Raw genomic sequence first — 9,094 nt, 5'->3', positions numbered from 1 at the left:
ATTTAGCTAGTCTCTTGTTCTATCCATTCCATTTTTTGATATACGTTGATCCACGGTTGGGCATATATGGGCTATTTAGCCCCGACCCATGTATAAACTTTCTCGTACTCGTATGCTCATTTGCATTCAAGTAACTTCCCTCGTCTTGCGCATGTGCATAGGTAGCGGGTCAGGCTTGTAAGTGAGCGACCGTTTGCAGCTGCTGTTTATGGTGGGTCATGGCCCATCGAACATAGGCCGGTGTGAGGTGGAGCGTACACCTCTAAGTTAAGTAGTGGTTTTGACTTTGTACACATGTACTGTTTGTGTTTTCCTTTTCTTTTTCGTTAATAAATGTATAACTATGGTGTTCTTTTAACCACTAACAAAGGTCTTCTTAGGTACTTGTGGGTTTTATAGTTGCTCTGAAGAAGGTGGAGTTAGCTACCCCGAAACCTGTGTTAACGCTTAACACTAGGTGCTTTTTTGCAATTGAGGCGGGTTTTTAGTTTTTAATATATGAACCAACGATTGCTGACACGGTGCGATGTTGAAGGTTCTTAAATCTGTATAACCAGAGTGAGATGTATTTTTTGGGGACAAAGCTTTTATACCTTAAAGAGAACACTGTTTAAGAATTTTTAGCATATTGCAGCCCCGTGACTGTGATAGACTAATATTTTGAGGAATCAACCTCAGTTGCACATATTTTCTGGTCTTAACCAGGTGTTGGCTGTATTAATCTAGCGTTCTTTAGAAGCAAAAATTACTATAACATGCCAGAGTAAGGCATAGGCAACATTAAAATGAAGACCTATAGTACCGTGGCACCATGTCGAATAAAACTACTTAGCTGAAGTCCAGCCCCGTCGTCTCTTCACCACGCGGTCGGTTGGCAGCGGCAACTAACATTGGCATTGACAGTTGCTCGTGGAATTGCACTGAGCACATGGCAACTTCAGCTCCGTAGTTTTATATGTCATGGTACCACGGTACTGATGGTTTTAATTTTAATATTGACTGTGCCTTACTCTGGCATGTTATAGTAATTTTATGCTTCTGAAGAAGGCTAGATTAATTTAGCTGAAACCTGGTAAAGACCAGGAAATTTGTGCAACTGAGGCTGATTGCTCAAAATATTAGAACATTATTTCCTTAGACCCAAGTTCTGTTTGTATCATATCAGGAAAATTTTTCTATAAATAATAGGTGTGGTAGTGGACGTTTTTACTAGCCTAGACTATTTCGTACACTTGTGTCTCTAGCCTATGTATCACTAATTCTTTGCAATTTGTAACAGTAGATCTTACTGATGAGTGCGCTGAACGATCTCTGCTTCCAGAATGTGCTTTGTATCATTCTGCTTTTCATAATTTTTCGTAATTAAGCCTCAAAAAAACTTATAACGTATTAACATGCCCAAACGGGACGAATGACGTGTGTATCATCATGTCGTTAAATACTTTAAAAAATTTTAGTCCGCACCCTAAAATTTTTTATAAAGAATGTTTTGTATCATGACATTTTGATCTGTTAAATCGTGGCATATTGTACAAATCACCACTATTTATGTATTTGTATTCTTGGTTTCAACGTAATATTTTACGTAAATTAAGAACTTTGCACCTCTGACTTCCCACGCCAGGTGGCGGTTACTGTGCTACAACAGATTCTGCTATCTTTGATGTTATGTTAATTCTATATTTTTCTTTTTTACTAGTCCTGTAATCTGACACCTTATAATTTACCTGTCGATTTTTATTCTTGCACGTTTTTTAAGTTGTTTTGGAAATAACACGCCAGTGTATGTTGGCAAGATGTGCGTTTCCCCCTTCCTTTTTCAAATGCGTTTTTAATGTATGGTTTTAAATTTCATACATTCAGTTAATGATTTGCAAGTGCACATTTGGTATTTTGTGGTAATCTCTTGCCAAATAAAGTAATGTTAAGTCTTCACGTGACTCATGTCACATACAAGGCATTCCAAGCCCATATCACATAGAGGTCTGCTGTATAGGTGAATCTAAACAGCGGCTTCAGCTATTGTGATCGTTTAAAAGCTTCTGTTACTGCTAACAACAAGACACCAGTGCCTACGAGCTTTAATTTCTACGCTAAAGGGTTATTCTTACCAACAGTTGGTTTTACTTTGGTGTATTTGTAGTGTTTTGTTTCTTATTCACTGATCGCTATGTGAAATGTTTAACTTCCATCACTGAAGATCATTATGTGATCGGAAATCGAATTCGTTGTTCATAAATCATCAAAATTACGACCAATGCAGACATTCAAATTTAATTTATTTTAGTCACCTTTAATTCTTGTCGTTACAATTTCTGGCTAAGTAATTAATTTGATCGTACGACAGATTCGTTTGTTTATGAAGATGATCAGTCGCTTTCAGAGATTGCGTCTATGTTGCTTCTCTGCCTTAGGTATGACGTCATTGCTCAAAGCCGACGTGTGGAATCGCACACTAGAATTGACCGTTATCTTGAATACAAATCGTAGTGAATGGTGGGAATGCAGCTGCGCATGATAAGCAATTATAAGTACTGTTTCCTGTGGGTGCAAGGATAGTGTTATACATATTTTTTTCCATACATGATCAATTTTGGAACTGATAGTCCCATCTTCAAATGCAACTCACCTATCCAACGAATTGATGTTGAATATTATTCCTCTGAATACTATTTTTCTGGATTGCTACTGGCTCTTAATCGAATGAGAAGTGTTCTAGACCTACACACACAACACCTCAAAAGTGGCCCAACAGTGAGGTGTCGTTGTGTGTGGTCGTGTGGACATGGGGCTTGCATGTTTACCTTGCGGTTGACAGCCAGGTGTGATTGCGAAAGAATAATGCCTAACATTGATTATTTGTGAATTTAAGGTGTGCCTGAAGATGAGACTATCAGTTCCGAAAAGGACGAGAGTAGAAGAGCCATCCTTGAGGCCAGAGGCTATTTTATTTATTATTGCTAACTTAGGTAACTTTTGTAAATGTGTAGCATTTATTGTTGCTTGTTATTAAGGACTGGAAAACAGAACTTTGTAGAGAGTCTATTCAGCACCTATCATTTTACAGTTACACACTTAAAAAACGAGGCAACAGCTGACGAAAAACAAGAGATTTATTTTTTGTTGATAATTCATCCAAAGATTGTTAATGAAACATCAAAACTGAACAAACAATAACTTGAACGCAACACAAACTAAGAAAATGGAACAAATAATAGTTTGAACAAAACGAAAACCAAGAAACTGAACAATAAACAATAATTGGAACGAAACAAAAAAGAACAAACGAAAACTGACAGAACAAATGAATTGATTCTTCAGTGTTTGGAAGGAGCAGCTGAAGCGAGGCTGCTAGGATCCTTGGCTGCCCCCTCCTCCGAATCTGCACGGAGTTCGTGCTCGTCAGCAGGGTCCACCTAGGCAAACATGGCTGTTACAGTGGCGACAAAACATTGATCAACTATAACATAGGTAACAAAATAATAGTAGTTAAGTATATCCAGACACCGTGATTGACAAAGATTTAATGGGGGCTACCATCCTCCTCATTTCGTGTGTGCTGCACCAAAGAAATGCAAGTTTGAGCAACATTCACAATAGGTAATAGCTAATAAATAAAACCATTACACATGCTACGACCTATAAACTTCAAATTTGAGGAATTTAGTAAATGGTTTTGAGATAGAGTGAATGCAGTGACAGGCCGCCTTCAGAGGCAGCTAACTGTCACATAGCAGCGGACAAAATGCAACATAATACCTCGAAGTGCGGATCAAAATCGCTCAGTCGCGTTCACCAGAAGAATACCAGGCCTCATGGTCCAACTGCGAATCAGTAATACATGTATACAGTGGACCAACCAGGTCAGGTACTTAGGTGTCTTACTACACAATGAATTCACATCCAGGTCACACATAAAAGCAAATGAAGAGAAGCTGAGCGGACTAATTCGTGCCCTACATAGATCACTAGAAAGCGGAAACGTGAACGTCAATACAAAAATAAGATATTATAACGCACTGATGGTTAAGGCCATGAAATACGGAAGTATTTACGGCACAGTATGGCAGACAAATATAAAAAACTCTTGAAGATGTTTGAAACTCATCCCGAAAGAACCCTGCATAGTGAGCTTAATACAGTCATGAGCTGACTGAACAAAGTAGCAGAAAACTGCTCGAAGAAGCTGAAAATCTTAGATCAACCTCACAACATTTAAAATATTCAGGAACACTCCCGCCGAAAAAATGCCACTAGGTAAGAGTTTCACAAGCAGTGATAGAAGCTCTCAAGTTATAGCAATAAAGTGTAGATAGAACCAGAGGAGCACAATAGGACTGGAGGCCAATGTCATGATAATGTCCGAGAAGCCCTAAAATGATACTGAGACATAACAACAAGATGTTCAGCCTTCAATGACGACAGCACGTCTGATATCTTTAAAAAAAATGAAAGAAAAGTAAATGGTTAAAAACAGTAATCTTATGTTATTGCATACAGTACAATGTGCTACCGCTGAACATCAACCAAATGGCTATGGTGCTGTAACTAGCGAAACACTGAAATAATTTCTGTTTCGTTACCAGTTAAGCTGTCCTTCCAGTGTAAGTCCTTCTTTGTAGGTCGTTGTGATGTGGGTGTGGGTAGTGTTAGGGAATTCTCTTTTTTGCAGTTGATGATGTTAATCTAGAAGGGATAGCTCAACTCCTTGCAAGTAGCCTTCTAACTGGGAACTTCGCAAGCTCGATCAAGTACTACGTGTCAGTTATAAGCAAGAAAGCAAGAGGAAATATCTCAGGAGACGGTCTAGTAATGGATAAGAAAATAGGAATGCAGCCGAATAACTTAGTGAACGTGATATTGTATCTAGATAATCACGAATCCTACACCTATGTTATGTTAGTACAATAGTCTGCTATCTCTGTAGATCATTAGGATATGGAAATAAGAAAAGTTGAACTAGAACAAATTGGTTCAAATGGCTTTGAGCACTATCGGACAATGAGGTCATCAGTCCCCTAAAACTTAGAACTACTTAAACCTAACTAACCTAAGGACATCACACACATCCATGCCCGAGGCAGGATTAGAACCTGCGACCGTAGCGGACACGCGGTTCCAGACTGAAGGGCCTAGAATCGCTCGGCCACCCTGGTTGGCAGAAGAAATTAGTCATTGCATCAAAAGAGGCAGAAATGTAATTGTGGTGGGAGGCAGGAATTCGACAGTAGGAAAAGCATGAGAAGGAAAAATTGTAGGTCAACAGGCACAATGGGAAAATTATTAAAGAGATAGTTGCCTGGTAAAATTCGCATGGAAATCAGTTGATTGTGGGTTAAAAAAGGTGAAAAGAGGATGTACATTTTCTAGGAATCTTAAGGTTTCAGACTGATTCAGATAGGTTGTGTGTGATAAGACAGATGTTTAGGAACCAGATTTTAACTGCATATAGGAGTGGAAGAATTATCAGATAGGTAAGAAATGAAGAAAATCTGTTTCGGTGTCTATTGTTTCAAAGGGAACCTTAAACATCCACCGACTGAGTAAGGATGAAGTATAGCAAAGAAAGGCGAATGGTTACTTTTGAGAGATGAAATACTGAGAGAAGCGTAAGGTCAAATGGAGAAAAAGTCACAATGCCCAAACAATACTGAATTTTACTCACGCCTGAAGAAAATTTCAAAATATAGAAAATTAAGCCGTCAGATGTGAACACACAAGGCTAAACATAATGGAGAAGAAATTCCAAGGTTGACCTTGTAAACGATAGATGCTATACATAGGAAAATTTAAGAAAACTTTGAAAAAAAACTGTATGACGCGAGCGAATACCTAGAGCTCAGTTTGCAAGACAGTATGAAGCAAAGAAGGAAAGACTGAAACTGGGATACAGTGTATAGGTAGGTACAACAAAGCGTGCCAACTTGGAGTGAATATTATCGAAAGGAAAGACCAATTGCCTTAGGATAAGTAGGGATACAGTGCGTACACAGTTAGCATTTGCTTTTCTTAAGGTAACAGGGATAAAATACGAGACGGAATGAGAAGGGTTTTCGACCTATTCCACATTTTATTCAGTGTATAAATTCGGCAAGCAATACTGAAAGGAAACAGGAACATGGAACGGAGATATTTGTTCTGGGAGAAAAAGAAAACGTTTTGTTCACTCAAGACAGCGTAATTCTATCTGAAACTGCACTTACTTGGGTCATCGTTTGAATGGCGTGTTGCGTTACCCATCTCCTTGAACAGAAATTAGGTGAATATTAAAAAAAACTCAAACTAGGGCATTAAAATGCAGTAAATCAAATCAGAGCTACGAAGGGAAACGGATTACAAAATGACATTGAAAGCAGCAAATGCGGTTTGCTGTTGGGGCGACAAAACAACAGACGACTGCTGAAGTACAGAAGATGTACAATTGAGATCACCAATAGCAAAAATGTTGTTAACAAAGAATATAAATTTTGAAGCCAGATTGTCTTTCCTGAAGGTATTTGTCCGTAGTCTAGCGTTCTAGATGAGTATTCGCTGACGATAAAAATTTAAGGGCGAAAAAGAATAGATTGTTATGAAATGAGGAATTCGAAGAGAGTGCTGAAGATCAAATGGACGGATCGCGTGGCTTACATGGGGGAACTCAATCGAACTAGTGGGGAAATAACTTTATGACAAAAAGTGAATAAAAGGCGGGATCTGTTGATAGCATGCATCATGAAGCCTCGGGAGTCATCAGACAGGTAAAAAAGGGGATGTGTGAGTGTGGACATGGAGGGGGGAGGGAATGTGAAATTGTGCAGGTAGATTTAGTCTTCAGCACAATAAATGGACTCAGATGAATGTCGCTTGTCATAGTTATGAAGAAACGAAGAGGATTTCACAGGAGAGGCTAGTTTGGCGAGCTGCATGACGGCATCCTTCAGGCAGGAGAACATAAGAGCAACAGCTGTGCCAGAGACTGATTCTCTTATAGTTCCCTGAAATTCATAACAAAACACTGGATGAGGCTAAACAGATACACCCCAACACAAAAAAAATTTGTCCCCTACATCCTGGTAGCAGTGGCGACCGAACTTAGGTAATATAGGAGCTTTTCTTACAACTCCACGATCAGTAAATTCACTAAACTTTAATATTCAACACACTATCATCATCCCACTCGTTTATAATTTCGTTGTCGCTTCTTACTGCCATATCACATGGTAACACGTTTACTGTCATTTGGCGTGTTACGTTACCCATCTCCTTTTCTGAAACATTCAGTGAATTACCAGTGTGTCACAGAGGCCTAATATGAGAGAAGAAATGGTTCAAATGGCTCTGAGCACTATGGGACTTACCATCTGAGGTCATCAGTCCCCTAGAACGTAGGACCACTTAAACATTACTAACCTTAGAAGAGCACACACACCTATCCCGAGGCAGCATTCGAACCTACGACCGTAGCGGTCGCAAGGGTCAAGACTGAAGCGCCTAGAACCGCTCGGCCACCTAGACCTGCGGTCGTCATCTGCTTCACCCTTACAGCACAGTAACACGTAGAAGATATTCTAAACCCATTTTTTTGTCCGTCATGGAAACAAACCCTCGGCTTAAATTGCACCAAGATGGTGCTCTGCTGATTGTCTTCGTACATGTCAAAACGTACATTGACCAGAAAAGTCGCCGGAAGTGTATCCAATTGAGAACGCCTGGAGCATTATGGCCAGGGACCTCAAGCCTTCTCGGAAATTATGACGCTCTAACACGCAGACTGCACAGAATCTCTCACGATATCCCCCAGCAGGACATCCAAGAACAATGTCAGTCAATTCCACGGCCAGTAATCGCTTGCAAAAGTTCAGAGGTATACCAAAGCATCATGTACTTGCTCGATTTTTAAGCACTTCCTCTTGAATAAATCATCTCTTTTTTTGTAAAATATCATTTGTTTGCCACGTCTACCGATTTCCGTCCCATTCGGATAATTCCTTTGTGGTGCATCGTTTGTCTTAGAGCGTATCATTGGATAATTGCTTTATAATATAATGACTCCCTTGTTTAGGTCTTCATTTAAACAAGACAGTCGTCTACATTTTACGCTCATGGAAGATGTCTGGATTGTGAGAGGTTCGCGAAAATTAAAGTCCGGCAGATTGGCTCGTTTAGCAATAGAGACAATCTGAGATATAACTGCCTTCCCCTCGCTCCATACTCAGTGGCCGTTTATTCTGCTGGTTCTTCATACACTAATAATACTAACTTACCTCAACGGGATCCTCGCGTGGTAGATCAACGAATTCCGTCTCTGGTTCCTTGGCAGTTATCTCAGTTTCCACAGCCAGTTCACAATCGTCGTCCTGAATCGGTGGAATTTCTTCCGGCACAACCGTCACGTTGAAGCGCCCAATGACACGGACCTGTGGGTGGTTTGACCTTATCATCACTGACTCAGCTACAAAGGCATATATCTAACACGTAAAAAACCTTAGACACTAACTTTCTTAAATACATTTTAAATTAAGTAAGCATCCCTATCTGTAGGTCGTAATAAAAGTGAATAACGGTGCCACAGATCTCTGTCAAAAAGAGAGGTATCACATATTGTAGAGAACTGAGAGGTCCATAAATGTAAAGGTATGGGAACGTTTTTATGAGGCACACTCATCCGAATTATGTGTAGGTTGATGTGAAAGGCAACGAGGAATAGTTAATTGTAAATTATTAGTTAATTGTTAATGTAATGTAGTTAATTGTAAAAGTAAACATTGTTAAGTTATCCAGAGGTTGGAATATAAGAAGAGAGTATTTCCCACGCAGCGCTTGGTGCACACAGCGATACAAAATGATTGTACTTTGCAGAAGAATGAAACCAGATAAGAGAGTGTGATCAGTGTGGTTTGCAATGTTTGTGATGGTTGTTCGTTTACTGTTTACAATAAAGCATATAGAGAAGTACACCAAATACACAGTAAAGCACACAGTCAACTGTTAACAAAGGAATTTGTTCAAGAAAACATTGATTTCCTTATCTATTACACTCTGAATCATAGGATAGTTACATAATATGTACAATTATAGTTATATCGTTGGGAGTTAGTAATAGTATATTTAT

Source organism: Schistocerca gregaria, chromosome 6 (genome assembly GCF_023897955.1).
Source record: "Schistocerca gregaria isolate iqSchGreg1 chromosome 6, iqSchGreg1.2, whole genome shotgun sequence".
Classification (NCBI taxonomy): Eukaryota; Metazoa; Arthropoda; class Insecta; order Orthoptera; family Acrididae; genus Schistocerca; species Schistocerca gregaria.
Note: the sequence above shows the minus strand (reverse complement) of the source record.